A 12316-nucleotide genomic window follows, 5' to 3' on the forward strand; every position below is an offset into this window, starting at 1 on the left:
TACTTAAGAAACTCAAAATTACCATCTTGGGTAAAGGTGAAGACCAAGAAGGCAGAATCCCCCCCCCCCCCCCTTCGTCTCTGCATTTTCATAATTGTCCTTCAATTCACAAGATGCTGAGTGTATCTCACCAGAAAAAGCATCTGAGTGAGCGAAACAGTTTCTGTTTCTGTTTCTGTACCTCCTCCATTCCTGCCATTATTGAAAGAGATTGTGATACCTCACATCTCAAAATAGGGCTACTTAATGTTAGATTACTCACTTCCAAGGCAGTTATAGTCAATGAACTAATCACTGATCATAATCTTGATGTGATTAGCCTGACTGAAACATGGCTTAAGCCTGATGAATTTACTGTGTTAAATGAGGCCTGACCTCCTGGTTACACTAGTGACCATATCCCCGCGCATCCCGCAAAGGCATAGGTGTTGCTAACATTTATGATAGCAAATTTCAATTTATAAAAAAAACGTCATTTTTGTCTTTTGAGCTTCTAGTCATGAAATCTATGCAGCCTACTCAATCACTTTTTATAGCTACTGTTGACAGGCCTTCTGGGCCATATACAGCGTTCCTCACTGAGTTCCCCGAATTGCTATCGGACCTTGTAGTCATGGCAGATACTATTCCAATTTTTGGTGACTTTAATATTCACATGGAAAAGTCCACAGACCCACTCCATAAGGCTTTCGGAGCCATCATTGACTCAGTGGGTTTTGTCCAACATATCTCCCGACCTACTCACTGCCACAGTCATTCTCTGGACCTAGTTTTGTGCAGTAACGAAGAGCCCTCACTGCTGCTCGATCATCCTATTTTTCCAACTTAATTGAGGAAAATAAGAACAATCCAAAATTTATTTTTGATACTGGCGCAAAGCTAACTGAAAAGCAGCATTCCCCGAGAGAGGATGGCTTTCACTTCAGCAGTGATAAATTCATTAACTTCTTTGAGGAAAAGATCATGATCATTAGAAAGCAAATTACGCCAAAGCTCAGTTGTCCTGAGTCTGCACAACTTTGCCAGGACCTAGGATCAAGGGAGACACTCAAGTTTTTTAGTACTATATCTCTTGACACATTGATGAAAATAATCATGGCCTCTAAACCTTCAAGCTGCATACTGGATCCTATTCCAACTAAACTACTGAAAGAGCTGCTTCATGTGCTTGGCCCTCCTATGTTGAACATAATAAACGGCTCTCTATCCACCGGATGTGTACCAAACTCACTAAAAGTGGCAGTAATAAAGCCTCTCTTGAAAAAGCCAAAACTTGACCCAGAAAATAAAAAAAACTATTGGCCTATATCGAATCTTCCATTCCTCTCAAAAATGTTTGAAAAAGCTGTTGCGCAGCAACTCACTGCCTTCCTGAAGACAAACAATGCATACGAAAAGCTTCAGTCTGGTTTTAGACCCCATCATAGCACTTAGACTGCACTTGTGAAGGTGGTAAATTACCTTTAATGGCGTCAGACTGTGGCTCTGCATCTGTCCTCGTGCTCCTAGACCTTAGTGCTGCTTTTGATACCATCGATCACCACATTCTTTTGGAGAGATTGGAAACCCAAATTGGTCTACACGGACAAGTTCTGGCCTGCTTTAGATCTTATCTGTCGGAAATATATCATTTTGTCTCTGAGGATGGGTTGTCCTCTGACCAATCAATTGTAAATTTCGGTGTTCCTCAAGGTTCCGTTTTAGGACCACTATTGTTTTCACTATATATTATACCTCTTGGTGATGTCATTCGGAAACATAATGTTAACTTTCACTGCTATGCAGATGACACACAGCTGTACATTTCAATGAAACATGTTGAAGTCCCAAAATTGCCCTCTCTGGAAGCCTGTGTTTCAGACATAAGGAAGTGGATGGCTGCAAATGTTCTACTTTTAAACTCAGACAAAACAGAGACGCTTGTTCTAGGTCCCAAGAAACAAAGAGATATTCTGTTGAATCTGACCATTAATCTTGATGGTTGTACAGTCGTCTCAAATAAAACTGTGAAGGACCTCGGCGTTACTCTGGACCCTGATCTCTCTTTTGACGAAAATATCAAGACATATCAAGATCAATCTACATAACATTGCAAAAATCAGAAACTTTGTCCAAAAATGATGCAGAAAAATTAATCCATGCTTTTATCACTTCTAGGTTAGACTACTGCAATGCTCTACTTTCCGGCTACCAAGAAACTTGACTAGAACCAAAGAATTTGATAATATTACTCCATTGCTAGTCTCCCTACACTGGCTTCCTGTGAAGACAAGGGCTGATTTCAAGGTTTTACTGCTAACCTACAAAAGCATTACATGGGCTTGCTTCTACCTATCTTTCCGATTTGGTCCTGCCGTACATACCTACACGTACGCTACAGTCACAAGATGCAGGCCTCCTTACTGTACCTAGAATTTCTACGCAAACAGCTGGAGGCAGGGCTTTCTCCTATAGAGCTCCATTTTTATGGAATGGTCTGCCTACCCATGTGAGAGACGCAGACTCGGTCTCAACCTTTAAGGTCTTTATTGAAGACTCATCTTTTCAGTAGGTCCTAGGATTGAGTGTAGTCTGGCCCAGGAGTGTGAAGGTGAACGGAAAGTCACTGGAGCAACGAACCGCCCTGGCTGTCTCTGCCTGGTCGGTTCCCCTCTCTCCACTGGGATTCTCTGCCTCTAACCTTATTACAGGGGCTGAGTCACTGGCTTACTGGTGCTCTTTCATGCTGTCCCTAGAAGGGGTGCGTCGCTTGAGTGGGTTGAGTTACGAACGTGATCTTCCTGTCCGGGTTGACGCCCCCCCTTGGTTTGTGCCGTGGCGGAGATCTTTGTGGGTTATACTTGGCCTTGTTTCAGGATGGTAAGTTGGTGGTTGAAGTTATTCCTCTAGTGGTGTAGGGGCTGTGCTTTGGCAAAGTGGGTGGGGTTATATCCTGCCTGTTTGGCAATGTCCGGGGGTATCGTCGGATGGGGCCACAGTGTCTCCCGACTCCTCCTGTCTTAGCCTCCAGTATTTATGCTGCAATAGTTTGTGTCGGGGGGCTAGGGTCAGTCTGTTATATCTGGAGTATTTCTCCTGTCTTATCCGGTGTCCTGTGTGAATTTAAGTATGCTCTCTCTAATTCTCTCTTTCTTTCTCTCTCTCGGAGGACCTGAGCCCTAGGACCATGCCTCAGGAATACCTGGCCTGATGACTCCTTGCTTTCCCCATTCCACCTGGCCGTGCTGATTCTCCAGTTTCAACTGTTCTGCCTGCGGCTATGGAACCCTGACCTGTTCACCGGACGTGCTACCTGTCCCAGACCTGCTGTTTTCAACTCTTTAGAGACAGCAGGAGCGGTAGAAATACTCTCAATGATCGGCTATGAAAAGCCAACTGACATTTACTCCTGAGTTGCTGACCTGTTGCACCCTCGACAACTACTGTGATTATTATTTTTTGACCATGCTGGTCATTTATGAACATTTGAACATCTTGGCCATGTTCTGTTATAATCTCCACCCGGCACAGCCAGAAGAGGACTGGCCACCCCTCATAGCCTTGTTCCTCTCTAGGTTTCTTCCTAGGTTCTGGCCTTTCTAGGGAGTTTTTCCTACCACCATGCTTTTACACCTGCATCGCTTGCTGTTTGGGATTTTAGGTTGGGTTTCTGTACAGCACTTTATTTCATCAGCTGATGTAAGAAGGGCTTTATAAATAAATTTGATTGATATGTGTAGCCCATCTTTCTGATGCTGTCTTGTCAAAAAGAGTATGATATTGTTGCCGCCCGTAGCATTGAATGCAAGGGAAGCCAGCGAGCATTTGGCCTCCCTTGATAAATAAATTATGCAATTACATTTACATTTTAGTAATTTAGCAGACACTCTTATCCATAGCAACTTACAGTTAGTGCATTCATATTAAGATAGCTAGGTGGGACAACTACATATCAAATAAATCAAATCAAAATGATTTGTCACATGCGCCGAATACAACAAGTGTAGACCTTACTGTGAAATGCTTACTTACAAGCCCAAGTTCAAGAAGAGTTAAGAAAATATTTACCAAATAATTGAAATAAAAATAAAAATAAAAAGTAACACAATAACATAACAATAACGAGGCTATATTCAGTTGCGAGCTTACACCCCGGGACTTAGAGGTAATTTGTGGTTTAGTACGGTACCCTGCGTCATCACTTCATTGCTCCAGACCAGTGAAAGGGGTAGTTAGAGCACTGATTATTGTTTTGGGTTCTACTGTGTCTCTAACTGACAATGAATGGGCGACATAAACCTAAATAGAATGATAATTGTGCACAACTTCAGTATTACTTACTAAAACTTTTATTAATAATAATTATTATAATAATTGCTTAGTTTAAAAAATAATATTTTGGAGATGATTTTGTTTTCAAATAACGTAAAATGAGCGAGAAAAAGGCCACTCTTGAACACGGGGTGAGACATTGTTACTAATTTCTAAATGAAGCCAGTTTGTTATTTAGAATGATTTACTTCTGTTTTTAAAGGGAGTGAAACCAAAAACCTACAGTCATCTCAGTCGAGGCTGCCACAGATATTAAACCAGCATCTGTAGCAGCACAGCTTGCACTGCTATGCAGTGTCTTAGACCATTGCTCCACTCAAGCGCTGTACAAGGTGACTGGTCTGGAGTGGCATACAGTACTACATTAAATAATCCTAACAAAATTTAGAATTATATAAAAGCCCATTGGATATTCTCACAGATATATTATTAACCCTGTTATTAGCAGGACAATATACTATATTGGTCATGGCTCCCGAGTGGCACACAATGGGACTTTGCAGTTCTCCAGCTGTATCCACGGAAACTGCACGAGGTTCAAGGCACAAGGGCAGCGGGCACGGGATGGGCCACAGAGCTGCACACAGAAGACCAACCTAGCCAACGGGGAAGGGAGTGCAATGGTGGACATTGCACTATTAATGGCGCTGACTAGGGAAACTTTCCCACTGTTCTGTTCTTAGTGCCAGTCTGCAGATTCAAACTAAAACAATGTAACTAATAATGGCATCTTTATGCTTTCATTAATAAAATAATTTTTATTTTCACTGAATCACCATTTGGGTATTAGTTAGACTAGAATTAGAAAATTAGGGTGTAGAAATGTTATGCAGTTAAGAACAAATTCTTGTTTACAAGGACAGCCTACTCCTTCCTCCCAGGAATTGAACCCCGGTCTCTGCATTACTGCAGGACACTGCATTCTTTAGTTAATAGCCCGGTACTGTACTCTGTCACGTTGTCCAGCTAACGGAAACCCAGAGTTTTTTATTTTCTTTGTTGGAATAGAAACACCATAATATTAATCAAATGAATCCAAAACTCTAAAAGTAATTGGAAAGTTAGAAACAAATTATTTGTGACATTGTGGTTACAATAAAGAATGTAAACAAGATGTAAACAAGATGTTGTGTTTTTATTTACAGTAGTGATGGACAGCTGGTGGTATTTTGAAAACAGGTTTTCAAACACTTGTAGCCCGATTAGCAGGACAATATACTCTTTTTAGCCTGGTTACTGTAGGTGTGAACATCCCCCTACCTGCAATGTATTTGACGCATAAGTACTCTGAAGTGTTACATTTCTAACTGAAAACAGCAGTACAGTATTTCTTTATCAACATCTTTATGCTTTTGTTCATAAAATAATGATCAAAATACTCTTTCAAAATGCTGATGTTTATTTAGTTATGGCCCCATAATGAATTACTATGGAAATACATATAACTGAATTTGTCACGGCCGTTGCTGGAAGAAGACAAAGGTGCAGCGTGGTGAGCGTACATAATCCTTTTTATTTGAATGACGCCGACAAAAACAATAAACAATACAAAAACAACCGTGAAGCTTAAGGGCTATAGTGTCACAAACAAAGACAACTACCCACCACGAAAGGAGGGAAAAATGGCTACCTAAGTATGGTTCCCAATCAGAGACAACGACAGACAGCTGTCCCTGATTGAGAACCATACCCGGCCAAAACATAGAAACACAAAAACATAGAAAATAGAACATAGAATGCCCACCCCAAATCACACCCTGACCAAACCAAAAAGAGACATAAAACGGCTCTTTAAGGTCAGGGCGTGACAGAATTACAGAAATATTGGAACAAAGTTGTCTACTGAAGGTAAACAAATGATTGCTTCCTGGAAAATACTCTTTCAAACACACGGTCATGTTGTGCAGTGCCATTATGGCTTTTAGCAGGGCTATATTTTTTGCCTTTATGGGCGGTGCACAATTGGCCCAGCGTATCTCTCCCTCTAAAAACATAAATAAATGTTTTGGCCTTTACAAATATTATTTTGGCCTTTATTCAGATTACAATCGCTCTCTTTTGTTTTTTTGAAAACAAAATAACCTCCAAAATATCAAGTTGATTACACAGTCATATTGCGGCACCTACATAAAGCTTGGATCAAAATAAATAAGTACCAACATTATTTCTGATAGTCTTTAATAAAGAAATGTTTTGGTTATCTTGACCTGGACACCATGTACCGTATTATAATAGCTCATAATGGGATATTAGCATGACAATATACCTTTACCAACACCTCTCTATATTTTGATACTTTGTGGATGGGGGCTCTGGAGTGGATGGGGGCTTCCGCAGTGCATGCGTTGTACTTGCCGGCCGCCACCGGGGAACCCATGAGGTGGCTTTTGGTTTTAATTTAGAATCCTCCAATCCTCTATATGTAATTATTGGCAGAGAGTCACGTCATATTTTTCGATATACTGTAGGCCTACCATAGGCGACATGAGTCTTACTAGTGTTGAGTAATGTGCTGTTAAAAGTGCTGTACGTCTAATTTATTTAATTTAAAGAGCATATTGAAGTTAGACGCAATAGGATTTGAAGCAATAGGCTACAACTATTTTATCACCGTTTCGCTTTGCTCTGAGAAAAGCATGGGGACTGGTCTTGATAAATCAATGAGTTTTTATTTTCACTAAATCTCCGTTTGGGTATTAGTTAGACTAGAATAAAAAAAGTTAGGGTGTTGAAATTTTATTCTCTTCATGTAAACTTTATTTAACTAGGCAAGTCCTTTAAGACCAAATTCTTATTTACAAGGACAGCCTACTCCTTCCTCTCAGTCGGGGAATTGAACCCAGGTCTCCCGCATGCCCGCAGGACACTGGATTCTTTAGCTAAATAGACCAGTACTGTACTCCTGACCGTCACGTTGTACAGCGCCATATTTTCCTTTCCATCCTGACGGAAACCAAGAGGGTTTTTCATTTTCCTATAAACCATGATATTAATCAAATTATTTAAGCAAGTACCAGTCAAAAGTTTGGACACACCTACTCATTCCAGGGTTTTTATTTATTTTTACTATTTTCTACATTGTAGAATAATTGGGAAGACATCACAACTATGAAATAACACATATTGAATCAGTTATGAACAAATTCCCTATTTACGATGACAGCTTACTCCTTCCTCCCTGTCGGGGAATTTAACCCCTGTCTCCCGTGTGCCCGCAATCTCTAGTAGTTTTTCATTTTCGCTCAGCTGCCTGCAGCCCTGTTCTGTTAGCTCGCGATGAGTCACTCTGCCACGGAGTAGGAGGTGAGGGCCGAGCTGGCCGGGAGTAAAGGGGACAGTGCACGTCATAGGATGCGGAAAGGGAGGAGAGTAGGGTTGAAGAGGCAGAATCAGGAGAAAGAAGGGAGAAGGATTTAGCAGAAGGTGAGAGTTGTGGGAGAGAGAGAGAGCGAAGATTGCGACGGGACATGACCATCTGGGTAGGGGCTGAGTGGTTAGGTTCGGAAGAAAGGGAGACAGAAAATGAAACAAAGTAGTGATCAAAGACCTGGAGGGGGTTTGCAGTGAGATTAGTAGGCGAGCAGCCTCTAGTAAAGAAGAGGTCAAGCGTATTGCCTGCCTTGTGAGTTGGAGGGGATTGGGAAAGAGTGAGATCAAAAGAGGCAAGGAGGGGAAAGAGAGAGTTGTAAAGAAATTAATTGAAGGCAGATATTGGGAGGTTGAAGTCACCAAGTACCAAGAGCGGTGAGCCATCATCAGGAAATTAGCTTATCAAGGTGTCAAGCTCATTGAGGAACTCTTCAAGGGCACCTGGAGGGCGATAGATGACAACAATGTTAAGATTAAGTAGACAAGTGACAGTGACAGCATGGAATTCAAATGAGGAGGTGGACAGGTGAGAGAGGGAGAAAAGAGAACATCTCCACTTAAGAGAAATGAGTAGACCTGTGCCACCACCGCGATGCTCTCTGACTGTTAGAGAAACCTAGTCAGATGAAGAAAGAGCAGCTGGAGTATCAGTGTTCTCTGGGGTTATCCATGTCTACGTCAGGGCCAAAAAGGGTAGCATAGGCTGAGATGAACTCAGCGTGTCTCTGCCAGAGACAAGGAATTCCACATGGGTTGTGCGAGCAGGGTACACTAAATTAGAAGGGTTGCAGCCAAGGGGTGGGTAGAGTCTGTAAAGCCTACAGGGACAGGTGCTAACAGGTATAAAAAACACACAAAGCTACACAAGAGCAAAATGAGAATCTGTAAATAACTAGGTAAGATACTCAAGTGAGAGAGTGGTGTGAAGCCCGCCTCTTTCCTCTAATAACTCGGCAGACCCATCTTTGTTTCTGCGATGGTATTAGTTTCGTGAAAAAAACGCTACTGACACGACCGCCGCTTACAGCTGCCACTGAGAAATCAGGGAAAACTGAAGAACTAGGGCCTTGGTCAGGGAGGTGATGAACTCATAGGTTATAGAGCAAACTATGCAACGTCTCTCCAGCGATGTTCGATCAGGTTCAAGTCCGGGCTCTGGCTGGGTCACTCAAGACATGTCCCAATGCCACTCCTGCATTGTCTTGGTTGTGTGCTTCCATCTGGCCACTCTACCATAAAAGCCTGATTGGTGGAGTGCTGCAGAGATGGTTGTCGTTCTTGAAGGTTCTCCCATCTCCACAGAGGAACTCTGGAGCTCTGTCAGAGTGAAGATTGGGTTCTTGGTCACCTCCCTGACCAAGGCCCTTCTACCCCGATTGCTCAGTTTGGCCGGGCGCCCTGCTCTAGGAAGAGTCTTGGTGTTTCCAAACTTCTTCCATGTAACAATGAACGAGGGCACTGTGTTCCTGGGGACCTTCAATGCTGCAGACATTTTTTATTACCCACTGTGTTCCTGGGGACCTTCAATGCTGTAGAAATGTTTTGGTACCCTTCCCCAGAGCTGTGTCTCGACACAATCCTGTCTTGGAGTTCTACTGACAATTCATTCGACTTCATGGATTGGTTTTTGCTCTGACATACACTGTCAACTGTGGGACCTTATATAGGCAGGTGTGTGCCTTTCAAAATCATGTTCAATCAATTGAATTTACCACAGGTAAAGTTATCAAATTGTAAAGACATCTCAAGGATGATCAATGGAAACAGGATGCATCTGAGCTCAATTTCGAGTCTCAATCAAAGGGTGTGAAAACGTATGTTACTAATTTTTGCTAAAATGTCTAAAATGCTTTTTCAGTTTGTCATTATGGGGTATTGTGTGTAGATTGATGAGGGGAAAAAATTATTGTATCTATTTTAGAATAAAGCTGTAACGTAACAAAATGTGAAAAAAAGTGATGGGGTCTGAATACTTTCCTAATGCACTTTTCATTTGGGAAACTATCATTTTCTATTTTATTCCATGATATTGGTGTTACAAAATAAATTAGTATTGACTGTGATTAGGCCATTGGAATATAAGAGCATCTGCTAGGCTAAATTAGCATGCAGAGCTCACCGCATGATCCTCAAACCAAAGACTGGCCAAACTGTTAATTCTAAAAGTGAATTCAAAGGCACTGTGGAATGACTGCATAGCTTAATAAGGCATTTTTCATTTCATTATTATTTAATTCTGAGTCATCATTTTTTTAAATGTAATTTTATACAGCCTAAATGCGGAATGCATAGGCATGTTGTTGAAGTGCGGTTATTGTGTTGGTGAAAGGCTGGGCACTGCTGCCAGCCTCTAGGGTGTCACAAATGCTTCACAATTGATTTCTTAAATGGCAGGCCATAGCCTTGATATAATAATAATAATAATAATATAGCCTTAATAATGAAGTTTCATTCCTTCTTAGGCTACCTGGCTTGCGCCTGACTGATTTAGAGTTAGTATGTTGTTAAATAGCTTGTTGAAATGTTATTGATAATGACAAAATCATAAATTACTTCTATCACTATCAAACGTCATTGATAGTGACAAAATCACACATTACTTCTCAAGCAAAGTACATTTTTGGTCTCCACGGCTATAGAAGGTTGTTCAGCAGTCTCTGAATTGCTGTATATAATCAAGTTTAATCTTAAACTAACAAGGGGTAGGACTATGCTTGTAGTCACCTTCACATACCCTCTCACATACCCCTCAAGTCAAGCCCTGGTTTGAACTTTTTTTATTTATTTTATTTTATTGAACCTTTATTTAACTAGGCAAGTCAGTTATGAACAAATGTTTATTTACAATGACGACCTACCCCGGCCAAACCCGGACGACGCTGGGCTAATTGTGCGCCGCGCTATGGGACTCCCAATCACGGCCTGATGTGATGCAGCTCTTCACTGAGATATTTAAGTAGTGCATGGTGACTGAAGTAATTGGCTGACAAAATCTATGGATAGTGGACTATAATTTAGTCTGTCAAACAGGTAGGTCTACCTTTTATTTCTTGAAAAGTAGGAAATTAGCTCCAACACAAAGCCCTTTTGTTGTTAGTAGCCTAAAGTCAAATAAAATGAAGACTGTTTAAATGAATTAGGCCTTCTCAAAGTAGCCTACTTTTAGCACCCATGCGCTGTCCATCTCTGTGGCTGCCGCTTCATAGTAATGTAAGTTATGTAAATTACTTAAATATCGTTTATTGTGAGGGCAATAACTCTGATAAATAGCTTCATTATGGGCAACGAAACATCCAGTTTTTATTCAAATCAATTTTAGCAGTAGCAAGCTTACCTCTGGTCCTCTTAATCTTCACTCTCTCCCTCTCAACTGAACTGGACACCAGTAGTCCTAGTCTGCATGCACAGATAAGCCTTTGACTTGTCTCCTGAAGTGCCACTGTAAACAGAACAGCTGTGGTTAGGCAGACACAAGGGTTTACATCAGCAAGAGCAGGGCAGGCCAGGGCTCATGATTGTGAACGCCGATCCATTGCAGTGTATAATGCAGTGTAGCTTAGTTTTATAAACACCATCCCAGCAGTGAAAAAACTCAGGAAGAAATATAAACATAACTTTGCCTTGTGCTTCTCCCAGCATGCTCTTCATATAGCCTGGTCCTGTAGCCTATAGTATAGGCTATGCATCATTTGATTGAGACCACACTAGGCACACTTGATATTGCACGCCCAGCAGAGAATCAAGGGCAGCATCGTGCACACATCAAGATATAATATGCAAATAATTCCACAACAGTAAGCAATATGACATTTAATCGATTGCAAATTACATTACCCTCCCCTGGATTAAATAAAAAAATACTGACCCCCCTCTGACTGAAATGGAAAAAGCATGACCCTCCCCCGTTTTCCCCCGGGTAACGATTGTTAAAATCTTGACCGCTCCATAAGTCCTTTCTAAAAGAATTAAGAACTCGACTTCTCTCAACAGAGGACGCCACCTCGCTGGGATCCTAAATCTCTCTCAATTAACTCAAAAGGGCATTGGATAGCATGAATAAAAGTAAATCACCTGGATGTGACAGTATTCCTCCTGAGGTCTATTTGAAAAAATTAAAAATTAGCTGCACCATTGCTCGAAATGATTAATACAGCCGTTCACAAAGGTTCATTTAGCAGAGATGTGAATACAGCACTAATTTCTCTTTTATCAAAGATAGAGGGGGGATAGTGAGAACTATTTTTGATAAACACAGATATTAACCTGTTTTACTCCCGTCTTGAGATTTACTCAAATTGCTCCCCTGGACCAAAGTGGGTTTGTTAAAAAGCGCTTATCCTCTGATAACGTCTGTCGACTATTACATATCCTAGATGCTTCATCAGAAACAACAGCTCCTTGGGCTGTATTGTCTCTCGATGCAGAAAGACTAGAATGGTCATATCTCTGGTCTGTCTTGGAACATATGGGAATTGGCTCCATTTTCATTAAAATGATTAAAATACAATATGCCAATCCCTCAGCCAATATCTGCTCTGCTGAGTTCTGAATCGCTAGAAGCAGCAGACAAGGCGATCTAATATCCATGGAACCCCAGGCCCAAGCAATTCGTCAATCTAAGGAAAAAAATCTAAAA

General features: G+C 41.3%; 1 pseudogene; it reads left to right on the forward strand.

The window, feature by feature from the left end:
* Window positions 1-236: 236 nt before the first annotated feature.
* On the forward strand, window positions 237-2551 carry LOC120025538 (annotated as a pseudogene).
* Window positions 2552-12316: the final 9765 nt, after the last annotated feature.

The sequence above is a fragment of the Salvelinus namaycush genome, chromosome 31 (genome assembly GCF_016432855.1).
Source record: "Salvelinus namaycush isolate Seneca chromosome 31, SaNama_1.0, whole genome shotgun sequence".
Taxonomy (NCBI): Eukaryota; Metazoa; Chordata; class Actinopteri; order Salmoniformes; family Salmonidae; genus Salvelinus; species Salvelinus namaycush.